Source organism: Lutjanus erythropterus, chromosome 24 (assembly GCF_056507025.1).
Source record: "Lutjanus erythropterus isolate fLutEry1 chromosome 24, fLutEry1.hap2, whole genome shotgun sequence".
Classification (NCBI taxonomy): domain Eukaryota; kingdom Metazoa; phylum Chordata; class Actinopteri; order Lutjaniformes; family Lutjanidae; genus Lutjanus; species Lutjanus erythropterus.
The window spans coordinates 6,317,205-6,333,940 of NC_139340.1; positions in this window are offsets into that span (position 1 = coordinate 6,317,205).

A 16,736-nucleotide genomic window follows, 5' to 3' on the forward strand; every position below is an offset into this window, starting at 1 on the left:
AAAACTGTAGTTCATCTGAAAGATAGCAAGTGGAATGCAAAGGGAGGAATCCACTAAGCCTTGACCTCTCTGTCTGAGGTCAACATGCCCTGTAAAACACCACCTTGTAATTGATTCTGAAGTCTTTCCAACTCGCAAAAAGTCAAAAGACTAGGATAAGAATGTCTGTCACATTGCTAAACCATTGTGTTTCGCATAGATTCACATTGCAGCAACGCTGAGCGTGCTCAAAAATGTCCTTGGCTGACTGCCGGCTGCTCCCATACAGTGGTGAAAGGATTAATATATGTTAATCGTCCTGAGAAAAACACAAAAATCCGTTTAGGTGAGATTTAGGCGTCCCATGCACACTTGGGCAAAGATCAACAGCTACTAAACCAGGATATGGATACAAATACTTATTTAATTGGTGCAGCTGATACACTAACTGGAACCAGGAGGTTTGTGGTTACAATTGCAAGCTCCACCCTAGTGCTTCCGTGGTTAGCAGAAATCTAAAGCAAAGCAATAAAGTTTAACTGAGACGGTTCTAAATTAATGATTGAGCTACCCTAATGCCCCTGAAGTACACTGTGTCCTTGAACAGACAAAGTGATTTCTCAACAGGTCATCAAGCTGGAAAAGAAAAGCTAAATCCTAAAAATGATATGTGTATATTTATGCAGGAGAAAAGCTCTCTGGCCCAGCTTTATGAGTCGCAGTTCAATGTCATCACAGATCTATGGCGGCCACCTGAGCTGTGCCAAAGGACATTCATGACAGTGAAGTCTGTACGATACCAAGGCATACAATTCCTGTTCCTCGTAACTGGCAGGGAGGGAGGCGGCTGGTTGCTGGATGTGTTTGTAGTAAACTTCCGACTGTTTATGGTCACTAGACTATGCAGGGAGGAGGAGGGGGAGCTGAGAGGCATTATAATACAAAGATGAGGGGAGAGGGAGTTGGGGGAAAGAGAGAGAAAGCAAGGGGGGAGACTGTAAAGTGGCAGGGGGGAAGAAATAGGAGAGTGGAAATGAAAACGAAAAATAGAAAGGATAGACTAGAGAGGACGCATCTCCTCTAGTATCGTTCTAGTTGTTGTACAATGAATGTGGCTCATTTTGTTGCTGCTTTAGCAGTATACAGGCCTAGACAACCTGCCATGGCAGTGCAGGCTGCAGTGTATTGAATTCAATTTGTTCCAATTCTATTCATGAGGATGAAATAGATCCAGGAGAAAGAGGACAGTGATGTAAGAGATAGAGAAAGGGAGAAAGGTAGAGAAAACCCTTAAGGGGACAATTCAACCCAAAATAAAATAAAACCCATTTTCCTCTTACCCACAGTGCCATATATTCACTCAGATAATGGCTGTAGCTTGCCACAATACAACAGAATCCAGTGGAAACTGGCTTGTGGTGCAATTACTCATGATAATCTGCTGTACTTCATTAGGATGCTAACTAACACCATGTGCTTCACAGCACATCATGTCAACAACCATAGATGGGTGTGCTCATACCTACATTCATTACCTGTCTCTTCAGTTTCACCAGGTGACCACACCTTCTATTCAAACTCACACGTTCAGAATTTCTGTTTACACTTTCCCGTGCAGGATTTGTTCTTGACTATGTTTAAGTCTTTGGGAAATTAACCTCCCACGCTGCAGTGATGTCACTCCTGCATCAATAAAACCACAACAGCAAACCATGATTGAGACTAAGTGGCTCCCTCAGAGTTTTTATGCTGCCAATGGGGGTTCAGCTCCATAATTAACGCAGTATAGGTTCTTGTTTAACCCCAAACAATGCTCTGCCATACGTAAACAGTACGGGGGTTGACGACGTAAAACATGGCCTTTGGTATATCATTGTAGTAGGGAGTACAAGGAGTAACAGTAATATTATTAGGAGAAACATATGAAGAGTGAGTGGTGTGACAGCAGTGTATAAACCGTAATTTAGTAACCATATTAGCACTAGATTAAATACTGGTGGTAGAAGAAAGAATTGTGTGCTTTATGCACTGGATAGCTAAAGTTTTGTGTCCTCTTCAGGCCAGAAAAACTGTCACAACGGAAGATAGGTTAACTCACTCAAATTGAATAAAAATCCTAGCTAAAGAAACAATTGACCTTTTAACCTGGGATACAGCATTGAAGCTCATCCCCTATTTACTGGAGCTGTTTCTTTTTAGTACAAGGAGATGTGCTCAGACAGTGTCCCTGCAGTTTCACAATGGAATCAGAGCCCAGGGGTGGACATGAAGCGTTTTCAACCAGAACATTTACATGCTGGTGGAATATTGTAAAAGTGGGATTAGCTTTAGTACTTCTTCCTAAGTAATGGTCCCTTCCCATCCTGTGACGAAGTTACATTGCATTAGTCAGCCCCAAAGTTTGAAGATAAGCTCAGTTTGCAGTATAATAGTTACTGAAAGCCTGTGTGTTGTGTTTATTGCTACAGAAAAGAATAGAAAGTTCTTGTTTATGTAATGTTAGTACAGCCTCTTCTTGTAATCTTTACAGCAGAGTCAGCCCAAACCATGAACAGCTAGTTAGCTAGTTATGAGTCACTTAAAAACTGGAAGTCTCCCAAATAGGTTTCTGAGCTGGTAGCTGCTGGGAACAGATGATCAATCGCATGTTCTCATGAGATTCGTAGACTCGTAGCTGCTAACTACCTTGCTTTGAACTCAGTTGAGCAGACAGTTCTGCAGAGACATGGAACTGCAGCGTCATAACATTTCATAAAATTCTGAGGCAGCGCAACAATAAATGTAACATTATATAACAGACACAGTGGCCAGTTTTAGGAGGCTGGTCGAACATTTAAGCTTTAAACAAGATGGCTGCTTGTTATTCCACTATGCAGTGCACTTGGGATCACAGTCAGAAATATGGGAAAATAGATAAAGACATGACAGTTATTTTTCACTTGCCTGTATCCCTTTAGAAGCTGTAACTTTCTTGCTTAAGAGGAAACCGGTCAAGTTTTTTTTCCATATTGGGGACCCCTTTCGGGACTACATGACTGGCATTTGTTCTTTGTCCTACTTTGTTCTGCAACAAAAGAGACGTCTTTTTATTTATGGGTCTCTACACAAGTGTAGTACATTTAAAAGCTAAAATTTACTATGATCATTCTGAATATAGGAGCCTGAACTAAATACAAATTAAAATTTCCTTTAGTTAGCTTTATAAATGCATCTAAAGGTGTACTGTAAATGTTTCACTCTGTAGCACATTGCCCTTGTAGTACTCAAACTGTCTTGAACTTTGTACCAAGTGTGACGTAGCATTTTAAAATGTTTTATGACGGTTACTATTTGATAGCTTTCCAGCACTGATTGACACAGAGAAGAGGAGAAAGTCAGACACAGACGAGAGGAGAGGAGGAGTGCAAATCCAGCTCGAGACAGCCACCATCTATCCAAACAGATAAATGGTGTCCAACAGCACTAACTGAGATTATATTTACACGCTGATACCGGCAAGCTGTCTGAAGTTTATTTGGCAAAGATATAAATGTGTTTACTGAGCTTGCTTGCCTTATGCTGCAATATTGCCAGAGTGCCACTCAATTACCAATATGAAAGCTCCAGTGTGTGAGATTTACAGGATTTATTGGCAAAATATGGTAGAAATGGTGTATAACATTCATAAGTATGTTTTCATTTGAGAGTAATTACCTAATAATAAGAATAGTTGCATTGCCACTGTTGGTTCTCCTACACGCTTGGACATGGTGGCGAGATGCCACTAAATCTTACATACTGGTCCTTTAATGCGCATTTTCCATTGGGCATGGAAAAATATGTCACTGAGACAGTGTAGAGCTAAATTGAGCTCTGTTGTTTGTCTAACAGATTCATAATCATCCATAATATACCATTTAAAATTATACCAAACATTTTAGAGTAAAGAGTCCTTAAACTGAGTTTAAATTAGTATATACACAAGTGTTAAACGCCCAGTTTATATTGGTGGCTGGTTAAATTCATGAGCTGAATACAGTGACAACTTTTCAGAACTGCTGTTGACTGCTGTCCTCTAAAATATGAAGGTAGTGTACCTTTCCTTTTTGATTGATCTGCCACTTTGTAATAAATCTCTTCAGAAGCTCACTACACAGCCAAATAAATCAAATTTAAGGCCATACACAAGCACAGTGATTTCAGACACTTCACTTGTTGAGCTACTGTTCATTGCCATTTCAGCAGTGTAGGGGACAGCATGAAGTTCATGTGGGGAGAAAATTTGCCACGTTAAGTCATTCCTCCTCCTCCAGAGGAGCCTGAACAAAGATCTATTGTCTTCTCCATCAGCCATCACAAGATTTCAACTACTAAACCTGTGACTTGTTTGATAAATTAGCAACACTCTCTATTTATACACTTTTGGATTTGATTTTATTTACACCCTGGTAGCTTTTTCGCCTCAGGTTCTCACACCAAACAGCACCCAGTGTGATGAAGGACGACATGGAAAATAAGTCACCAAGCCTTAGATTCAGATCAACATTTAGACAGTTTTGCTGTTGACTGTGTTACCATGTTAATATCATACAAACATACAAATGGAAAGATAGCAGCGAGGAAGTGAATAACCACAATCATGAGTCAAATTCCAACCCACCACATTATGAGAACAGTATGTTTCTCAGCCCACCGAGCTTCCAGGATTCCCACAGTCCACTGCTGTACTGTAACAGCACAACATAACTTATTTAAACAAGTACATTTAACTTCACTTCAAACTAGCAAAAGAAACTTTTCCTTGCACTCAAATGAGCTTTCAAGCCAGAAATGATCCCAGACACACAGTCACTTCTTTACACACACACTCTCTTTGCTTCTACAGAATTACTAATGCTGCATATGGCTTGTATTTATTCCTTCACATACTGTATCCCTGTGTGAACTGCTACACGTTCCTAGATGTTTCACATTCCTTCACCTTGTAAGGCAAACTTTAAATATGTCTGTCATCAGCATAACATGATTTTATGATACAGACTGCAAAGGCATTGCAATGAGAAGCCGTTCTTACACAGATGGTATGTTCCCTTTAAAGTGGCAAGTCTGAATTTCCGAGTTCCCAGATGGAAGTTTCAATTGGACCGAGAGTTGGGCAACAAATATTTTCCAACCAGAACCTGCAATGGGCAAGATATTGTGAATAACAGCACAGAGACTTTCTGTGCATTGCTCTTACATCTGAACTACTGTATACTCACTGCAAGTCTCTCACAGGATCTTGAGCTTTAAACCGCACTGAACAAGATGTCATCTCTCTCTGCAGAGTGCACTGGCTGTGCCAAGCTGAGTGTCAAGATCGCAGCCAATTTGGAAAGCAAAATGCAGAGAGTTCTCAGACTATAGCAAAAGCTGAAGGCAGAACCTGTCTTATACCATAAGGATGAAAAAATATTTGACTCAGTGGACTAATCTACTGGCTTTTCCATAGTGCAAGTCTAAAAGGCTATGTCATTTTCTACTCTTGGGGCGTCAAATCAAACAGGATGGAAGACTTTACCCAGTGTTATTTCTCAGAAAATAAAGCTTGAAATATGTACACTGTTCTAGATGCTATTGCTGTCCCAAATTTTGAAGCACTGGCTGGTGATACCTGCAACTCTCATGAGAACATCTCTCTGACGCACGTTATTAGATGTTATTGCCAGACACAAGCTTAATGCTGGCAATGACCAGTGCCATCATCAATTCTCCTGTCTTAAGTATAAAGAACACCAACAAACCAGTTATAGTTCTTTTGGTTTGAGAGCCAACAATGTTTAAGAGCAAACTGATAAAAATATTAAATCTACAGAGCGCCATGGTCAGTGACTTGGCCTAAAAGATCTTTGAACATTTTCCCCAAATAGTGAATTCGAGAGACTTCACACACCTGCTCTAAATTCCCAACCCAGGTGTTTGTGTCGGACCCGATCCTCACTAAGAGAAAAGATATGGAATCTTTCCATTGGCTATCAGTGCTCAACACTGAGCTCAATTCATGTGTGGTTTCAATTTTCAATTTTACTGACACTTTAGGTTTGTATTTGGAGAAAGGGGCTTGCTTCATAACAGATGGCTTTCACCAGAACAGAGGAAAGATGTAAGGGCTTTGTGCAAACATGCCTCAAACGTCCCTCCTCTACAAAGAAAAATCACAGTTGAGAGAGAAAAAGACACCGTGGACACCAGACGTGTGACTCCATCAACCACAGTCTTCTCACTCATCTGCTGCTGGGGATCTGTGTCAAGGTCCAACATCTTTCCTCTGGAAACAGTATGACAAAAACACAGATAAAAGTGACGACAGAAAGAAAAAACAGTGTGCTCTTGCCCAGGCTGGTAAGCCTGATAAGGACAGCAGAGGCACATGAAGTCTGCCTCCCTGGTTTTCTACCACCGCTCCTCTTGTATCTTTAACAACTGCTAAGATAAAGGGACTGGACGTGACGTAAAATGGTGCCACTAAATTGCTTTCTGTCATCCCTGTGTGTTAGAAAAAATAATATTTTGTCATACATCTAAACACACGTTGAAATGGTTCAATTATCATAAAACTAAAAGTTTTGGTAAACTTATTTTACATGAAACCAAACAGATTCTGTATGGTTTCATGTAAAGTAAGACAAATCACCTTCAGAAAAATGTTCAAAATTTGTGAATTTGCTGTGGCCATCCCTGAGGCACGACAAGTGCTGCTGGAGGAGGTACGTAGGTGAAGTTGTGACAAGAAGAAGAAATCCCTACTCTTTTTCTACAAAATTCCTTAAAAACAGCAATTGTCCCCGACTCATAAATTGAGGAATTAAAATCACATCCATCAGGAGTCGAAGAGAAAGTGATTTGGTCCCATGACCTTCTGGCTCTACATGTTTCCCTTCAGATGATGTCATCAGACAGAGAATTACAATTTAAACAGCTATGCCAACAACACACAGCTATACATACAAGTAGAGCCAACTGGCACAAATGCCTTTAAGCTCACTGGATGACCAAACTCAACAAAGGCAAGACAGAAACACTTATGACAAAAGGAAAACTATCCATGAATATGTAAGCATTCAGACAATACAATAAATGGGAATTGATAAGATTTTCCTGATACAATGCTAATTTTGATTCTGCTTATTGGCCCTATTCTTAATCGGTTCCCTTACTGATTCCTAGACTATTTCTTCCTCTCCACCATGACTCCATCTTGTTGCAAGTTTGACATCATTGTTTTGCAATGTGCAACTGTTAGAAAAACATACCACAATCGATTAAATTAACTGGGGGAGGAGGTGTGCCTAGAGGTGTACAATTCCAAAGGATGAGACAATTTGGAACCAGTTCTCAACAGAGCCAGTTCTAAATTCCTATCCCTAGCATGTCTTCATCTCAAGCGTTTTGGATTATTAACTAAATAAATACACTCTCTTTGAAGTGTATTAAGATGTAGTTTATTACGATGTAGTGAAGTTTTATTGTAGTCCCTCTTTAACACTTTGGAGCTTGTTTTTTTCATTTTTGCTTTTATTTGAAAGCAGATGCAAGAGTGATGACAGGAATTGAGACAGAGAGCCAGAAAAACATACAACAAAGTTCCCAAGCAGAACCAAACTTGGGCAAAGTTGTGATCACAGTCAGCCACTAAATTTCCTATCACTCTTCTTAAATTTATTTGGCTATTCTAGCAACATTCTTGCAGAATGTTTCATATCTCTTCTTTGCAGCTTTACTTTCACAACACATGACAGCTGAAAACACCATGCAAATCAATTCCATAATGAGCTAAAATCTGCCACTGAAAATAGACACACTGCATGGAAATTATAACTTCAGTCATTTAAGTGCAACTGACACTGAGTGAAAATGTGTCCTTACTTGGTAGTCCAAAAAATTCTGTATGAATTTTGAGAATTCATAAAAGTAACAAGAGACAAGATAATAAAAATGATCAGTTAAATGGATGGATCATTAATACACACTAATGAAAGCACATAGCAATCAGGTCAGACTACGCAGGAGAGAGAGGAGGAAGACAGAGACACAAAAGAGACAACGCTGCTATTTTTAGGTCCAAACATTTGCCAGAAATCCTGTTCCTTCCAGGCCAACCTGTATTAAAGAGAGAGCAGGCAGGATTTATGAAATCAGGCTTTGATATCAGAGGAAAAGTGCTTAGTGAATCCAAATCAGCACCAACGTCAGCAAGAGATAAGACAGCTGATAGATCAAATTGTAATCAAACTAGGCTACAACGACAAACACTACAGCATGTCTGTCACAAAGGAAATGCTCAGTGGTTTGGCTTAGTTGCTTCACAAGCTGCCAGATCACATTCCTCGTACGAGTAAACGTCGGAGAGGAGGGTAAATTGGATTTGGATTCTTGTCAGTTTCAACCCGTGATGATGACAGGGATCGAGTAATCTCCCAGAGATCTATGCGTCGTTCATTCAGACCACACACACACACACACACTCACAGAAACCCTGCACATCCCTCTAATCTGGCTAAGGATTACGGCTGCAATTAGAGGAATGAGAAAGGGAGATGAAGGGAGGAAGAGAAAGCGAGACAGACAGGGTGAGAGATGTGTTTTTCTAATTTTGATTATTGTTATTTTCAGTATTATAGTATTTGGCGATTATTAAGGTCACCATCAAAGCTGCAAATGTTTTTAAAACTTAATTTAGAACCAAATTAAACAAGGAGATGACCAGGAAGTCTCACTACTCAATATATTGTACACCTAAAAGTACCGTGCTGTTTTTGAGTATGTGCACTTTCAAAAGGGATCAAAAAAGTATGAAAATATTTGGAAATACTACAAAATGTCAATTTTGTTAAATGGTACACAAAACTTTGCACAAGATACTAGGATATGATGTTCATATGAAGCATATGGTGCTCTATGTGCAATTTAAGTTTTGCTCAAGGAATTGTATGAATATGGGTTACGTATCTGCAAAAAATATTATTACTAGCTAAAGAAAAGCTATCATACAAAATGATTTAAGAGAATCCTCCTACTCAGGAGCAATATAGTTCAGGAAATCTACATAAAAACTGATGTGACAGTTTTTATGTTTGAGATTGCAAGACCTTATTGAAGACCCAAATGAAGATGAAACTGTGACAAGGGACAGACTTCTAAAAATGTAGGGTTGTTGGTTTTATCTGCTTCTAAATGTTGAAATCACCAAGAAAAACTTGAGCGAGAAAAGACTACAAGTTCTTAGTGTTTGCATTTTTTCACGTGTGGCATTTATGGCATAAACAGCACAAAAACAAAAGCTTGTGTCAATATTCTTCATAACTTTATATTAAACTGAACTCACAAGGCCAACCATGCAAACAGCCTATTTTGCTAAAGGCCCCATCAGGTTCAACAGGTTTTATTATTTATGTCTTAATCTTGATATTGAAGCTCATCCTGTTGTGGAAATAAGGACCTGAAATATTTGTCTCTTAGCCAAGGGACAGGTATGATATTCAATACTCACCCTGCCAGGGACTGGAGATGAAAAATATCCTGTATGGCCAAATCTGGCACATGAACATGTGCACATGTCCTTGCCAAGATGGCACTGTGCTCATTGTAGCAACTCCCGGTTATTGTATTTTAATGTACCTGGCTGCTATGACAATTTAATTTCCCTCCGGGGATTAATAAAGCCATCTATCTATCTATCTATTTATACAGGATAGACCAATGTGCGCATGTTAATTAATGTGCATTGTCCCTTTTTAAATAAAATAAACATATAACACACCCCTTCACAGAAAAGAAACACCAGAGCAGAAATAATCCTGGCTTAAACATTGGAACTTCATGAAATTCATCCAAAGTACACATAATCTTATCTCCTAAAATGTACCAATTCTACAAATAAATAGCAGACAGATGTATGTGAGTTTATAGTTTTATATTCTTTAACATTATGCCATGGAGAAGTACTGCCACGTAGAAAACTAGTGAACTAGTGAATGAGTGGATAAGGAAAGAAAAGAGTCACTGTAGGCACTGCCAGCCTGGCTGATCCAAAGCCCTGGCAATGGCAACAAAGAGCCACTGTCTCTGCTCACTCTGTCTCTCACACTCATGCGTGCATACTGTACTGTGTAAGTAAGCTTAGATGCAAAGTTCAGTAATAGACACACACACCAAGACAGCCTACAAATGTGAATATTGTTTTAGTGATTTCTGTCTCACACTGAATGGATACTGAAGATTTCAGATTCTGGAAAGATGGAGAAACCACTTTGAATGGAGGATTAATCTGCAAAATTTATGTACTTGTTTTTGAAGAAATGTGATTTTTCATCCAGTGTTTTTGATGTATTACATCTATTCCTCTACACTACACAACATGGATTTTCATTTTGGACATGATGACCACATTCCTTAAAGGGTTAGTTTAGATTTTTTGAAATGGGGTCATGAGGAACTTATCAATAGTCAATGTATTACCAATAGTAGAGGGCAATCAGCATGCCCCCCAGTTTGGAAAAGCAGTAGATAGTACCAGTGTTGGTGACAAAGCAATATGCTTTAAGCCAAATGTAAAAAGAAGACCCACCTAAAAAAATCAATGCCAACTTAGTATAGTATACACTATACACAGAATATTTTCACTGTTTTACTTTTCCAGTGGAAAACTGCCGCTATATGAGTCAACTCTCGCTCTCTCCAAAGAAACTACATTTCATAGGTAAAATGAGTAATTTTACTTCACAGAACACAGAAGCTGCTGGACTACCACTGCCTCGATCTATTACTTTGTTTGTGTTGTTGTTTGACTTTGGTGTTTTAAAAGGTTCATTCAGATTCACAAAAAGTCCCACAATAACACAAACAAACTAGCAGATGAAGGCAGCAGTAGACCAGCAACTCTTGTGTTCTGCAAGGTTAAATTAATGATTTTGTCTATGGACTTTGGCTGGTTTGGAGAGAGCAATGTTTTGCTTACATAACAGCAGCTATCCCATCAGAAAACCCTTCCCACTGCAAAGTAAAGTGATGAAAATATTGTAAATATAGCATACACTTTAACTAATATTGATAGTTTTTTTCAAGTGGTGAAAATATATTTTGTTGCCGACGCTGTCCAAAATAGTACATTGGTTAGTTTCCGTGCTGGTACTCCTCTCTGCTTCTCCAAACTGGGCCATCTACTGCAGGTAATACACTGTCTATTGATAAGTACCTCAAACAACCCCACTTCATATAGTCCAAACTGTCCCTTTAAGTTGCATAATATTATTAAAATGGGTATCTAAGAAAGGAATAGTCAACGATAGATGTTTTACTGACTATGAGCAACTGTGTGGACAGACTTTAATGATTTGCAAATGTTTTGATCAAACTAAATCAGCTCCTTATGCTGCCTGACAATGTTGACACAAACCATCTAAGAATTTGAACAGTGTGCACAAATAAAGCCAGCTTAACTGAAGAAACTGGACCAAAACAATGTTGCCTGGTTTGCCCCAGTTCTCAAGATTCAGTGATACTTTAATCAATCACGTCTGTCTGGTTTGGCGTCAGACTGGGGTCAAACGAGCGAGAGGTTTGTGTGAGTGGATGTGTTGAAATGACCATCAAACACTGCAAATTGTTAAGGGGTCATGAACTCAGTCTCCTGATAAGGGCGAGGGCGTTGCTTAATTGTCTGGGCTTGGAAGTTTTTCTCCTGCTCCAAGACGCTGTTATAAAAAAAAAAAAAAACAACATCCACAGCTCCGGCTTTCAGCTGTCTGTGAGCTACTTTATACAGTAGCTAAGTGGTCATTATGACTTACCATAATTGTAAACATGCTGCTACTTACTCATTTTGGTCACACCTATCAAAACAAAATGACATATAATTGTTGTCTTAAAACCAAGATTATGTTTTTGCAGGTTGTGTTATGAAAAGGTTTTGCCTGAAGCTGCAAATGTGTCTATCCACAGCTAAATCCTGAGTAAACTTGTTGTACATACACTCTTAGAAATAAGGGTTCTCCCTGAAGGGCTAAGGTTCTACTGTGTTCAAGAGTTTGTTCCAGAAAAACACCTGGAATATAAAAACGTTCTTGGTAGAACCCACCGAGTCTGTTCTGGTTAAATTCTTGGAATTTACGAATCTTCTCTGTAGAACCCCCAGTTGAGTTCTAGATAGAACTATTATATATAAAAAACTTTCTTGGTAGAATCCCCCCCAAGTGTGTTCTAGATAAAACCCATGGAACATTAAAAAGGGGTTCTTTTTACAACCTCACAAATGTGTTCTGGATAAACCAAAAAAGGTTCTCTGTAAAACCCCCTGGGATGGGTTCTTGTTAGCACCTACATACCCCCAGAGAGGGCTCTGGGTGGAATCACTGCACCATAGAATGGTTCTCTACAGAAACCTTCATAAGGGGCTCTGAGTGAAACCTTTCACACATGGTTCTCGTTATAACCCTTAAGTTGGTTTCTAGGTAGAACATTCTGAAAGGGTTCGAAGTGGAACCTTTATAAAAGGTTCTACCAGGAACCAAAAAGGGTTCTCCTGTGGGGACAAGCCAAAGAACCCCTTATGGTTCTGGTTATTTCCTCTATTTTCAAGAGTGCACAAGCACTTAATCACAAGATGAAAGAAACCTGAACACAGTCTGAGGTCAACATGACACAACCTGCATGTTTCAGTCACTCAAAGTAAAATAAATGTGGACATCCTAAACTGTGACAACTGGAAAAAGTACAAAATGTGACGAATGTGATGTACAAGCGTGTTTCGAAAGGCAACATAACTTATGAGTGAGTCATTTCATCCCTGTCAGCTTCCCCTCACTGGTCAGGCAGCGTTCGCGTTATTTGAGTCAGGGCTGTGGTACATTGTAGCCAGTGTGTATTGAAGGGAGGCTTTCAGAATAAAAGCCCTGCCGGTAACTGCCATACAAACAAAGCAGTTTTCACTTTCCTGACAGAGACGAGAGACAGGACCTCTTCTCCCTAACTGGGTCAAAGGTTACTGAGTCAGTGGTAACTTTTCAGAGTAAAAATCAGTGGCTGGGGGCGAGAGATAGATGCATAGATAACAGGACAGACAGTTGACTAACAGTTGTTAAAATCTCTCTCAGTGTAACCCTGTATAGTACAGCTCTTTCATTTCCCTTAAGTAGCTTTAAGCTGTCACAAGCAGCTTAATCCACACAGCATTTTTCCAACTCTTCATTGGAGCTACAATATATATTTACAGTAATGCATCAGTCACACTACATGATTTTCAAACTTGTCAGAACGCTGTACTGTTCACATTACACAACTTTTTGTCCTATAATCAGGACTCTTAAAGTCACTGTAGTGGATTTTTTATCAGGAGAAATCCCCATTAGATCTGTCTGGTCTCCTAACCAGGCTTTGTCATGAAAACACACGGGAAGTGACATTTTAAACTGTTGTTACTGTTGTGTGTGTTGAGGTGAAACTCCAAACTCACAGTGTACTGAACTATGCTGTTGTATTAGACAGCAGAAACAGAGTTAAATCTTTCCAGGTTCTTTGAGGGCTTCTCTGACACTGCTTTTGACTTCCTTTTCCTCACTAGTATCGCAGCTTTCTCATCTTTTCATTCATCTCCAGCACAAGTTGAAAGAAACAAGTCAGACGAGGGACAAGTGGAAGTTGGAGAGGGAGGAGCAGTAACAGACAGAGGAGGAGACGAGGAGGAGGAGGAGTCTTCTCACATGACGGCAGTGGCATGTCTGCTTGTCCTTGGAAAGGACACCGGCATCTCACAACAAACGATTTCTTTGTCTTTCTATCTGTCTCAATCTGCCTCACTTTTCCTGTCGGGTTTCTCCTTCATATGTCCTTATCTCTCCTGCCCTTTTTCTTTGCTGTCTCTTCAGTCTTTTCATTTTAGGAAACTTTTTCATAGAGTTGAAAAGTTTCCACTTCCCTGTGTCAGTTTGTGCAGCACAGATGAGCGGCGTGAGCGTTGTGCAATAGCACTTTATTTCCTGACAACACACACATAAATGACACAAGGACAAAGCCTTCATAATTTGTAGTTTTCTGCTTTTTTCTGCTGCTCTTGCCCAACAGAAGTTCATTCACACCTGTACCTTCCCCCACATTCCCTCTTCCTCTTCATTATCATAATCATACCGTCACACACACATGTACACACACAGAATTCCTTTGCTGACTCCTCCCCTCTGTGAAGACTTTCCCCTGGGGCCCTCACAACCTTCCCTCATGGAAAACTACCAGTGCACGCACACACACAGACACACACAAAACACAGTCTGTGTGTGTGTTAAGAGAGGACAGCAGAATAATAGGAAAAAGAGAGAGAAATGTGATGAAAGCTGGAGAGAGAGGGGGTCTTTTTTATGATATTTACCAAATGTGACAATAACTAACTGATCAGTTTTAAAACTCCCCAAATCTTCCACCTACAAACACGTGACAACACCAATATTTACATTCCCAACAGCCCTGAAAGGCTCACTGACGGTTAAATACAGACAGACACTGCACGCTTCACATGCTGCTCACAGAGAAAACGTAGCCTGTCCCATCCAACGCAATACCACCTCCCACTGGACTAATCCTCCACTGACCTAACTGTAGCTGGCAGGTTCTTTGTTATGTTAATTAACCATTTCCATTTTCTACGCAATCTATACATTTCTAACTGTTTAACTGCTGTTTAGGGTCAAATTAATTTTTTTTTTCTTTGCCAACAAAATTTATATGTAATCTCTCGAGTTTTCCACAAAATGTATGTTTGATATCTAAGGCCTCTAGCAAGTAGTTATTAATTAATTTATTACATAAAATATCCACTGTAAATTACCTAACATTAGCATTAGCATTGTTGTTTGGGGGGGTTTTGCAGGGATTTTTGTTTTCGTTGTGCCTTTTTTTTTGGCCTCTGTCCGGTTGAGAATAGGGATGTTCCTGGCGACTAATTTCCCTGTCGATTAAACGCAAATTTAAATTTAGACTGCGCAACTATTTTAACAGCATGAAAACACTGAGAAAGCAGAACCTGAGCACAACTTATTAAATGCTAATGTTAAACACTTTACAAAAATTACTGTGTATTAAGAGGCATTTAATTACATTCTGCATTAGTCAAATTTAAATGCAGCTGAAATGTGTACCACTGTGAGCCTTGCAATACAAACTTTGCACATTCACCTACAAAATGTGACAACAACTCACTACATGCTTGACGAAAAGAATCACAGCATCTGCAGGTAAATGACACCATTTACAATGTCAGTAAACTCCACTAAAACCCAGACTTCACTGAACCTTACTTGGTTAACATGAGCATCCTGAGAGATGTCATGAACCAGAGGTTGTTGACCTTTCTGAGTCGCAAACTCCAAGAAAAATCAGGCAGGTAAATGCAACCCTGCCTCATTTGCACCCCATCTGCCTGAAAGTGTTCAGGACTTATTATATAAGGCGTAAGCCAAAAACATGCAGAAGCAGTGTTCAAAGACAGCAAAAAAGTCAGGCTTTAGCTTGTCACAAGAGGATTAATGCCAACTACAACACCAACAGTTAATAACACATGAAGTGGGAAAAACAGATAGGAGGTGGATCATAATCAGCTTGTTTTGTTAAAAAAAAAGAAGAAGCAATATCTCTATCAAATTAGGTTAAATATTACGAGCACATTCTCCATAAATTTCATAGAGAAAAGCTGAGGAAGAGAAAAGAAAGGCACAAGTGCAGCTCTGGAGCAGAAAGGTGAGCTGACGTTTGTTTACAATAAAATTATGTTTAGTCACCAACACTGAGCCGCTCTCGTATGTGGGTTCACGGGTATTTCCACTACACATTTTCACTCAACAGTACAACTTGACAGGCTCAGCAGAATTTACTGCAGGGAAAAATGTCTAGGGGAGATGATTTCAATTTTGCTCAGTTTCAATTTTTTGTGAAAGTGTCATGGTTATTGTACATTAATAGTTATTTGCTTTATTCTCAATTGATTGACTCTGACTTTAAAATATTAGTCATGCTGCTTTAAAATAACTAAAGCATTTGATGAAGAGCGTATATGTTTTACTGAAATGTGCATTGCTTTACAGGGTCAACAGATAAATAAAGAGATGCCCTGTTAATAATCATGTGTTTAAAATTCTGTATTTAGACATAATACCTTTAATTCTATAGTCTTGATGGATTGTTTCTAACTATATTGTTTCATACTGCTGCGTAACATCTAGATATGTCGGCATGTGGCACTTTGAGCTTTACATCAAGGCTTACCATGAGGATTAGACAGAATGACTCATTGTACATTATACATACGATACACTGTCCCATTCCCGAACAAATTATGTAATAACATGTGCAATGAGTGAAGTAACGCATGTTGTTATCCTTTCACATTAACACACATGCACACAGGGATTAATATCAGAATTATTTTTTCCACCTCTGTCTCGTACAATAAAAGTAAAATCTGCAACACTTTCATATAAATATGATGATTAAATATACAGTTAATGTGACACAAAAGCTACAGAATATCCAGATAATGGAGGCTTTAACATCTGGAGTGCAGTGCATCTATTCTGGGAAAAAGCATCTGGTTAACCGGAAATTATGCATTTTTTTTTTATTCTGGCAGCAGCAGCGGCGGTGGTAAGGACAAACTAGAGGAAGACTTGTGCAGTTAACATGAACATTTATGGCACAAAATGTTTTATTTGTTTTGTCTTTTGCTTAATAATTTATTTACTGAAAACTTAGAGTGT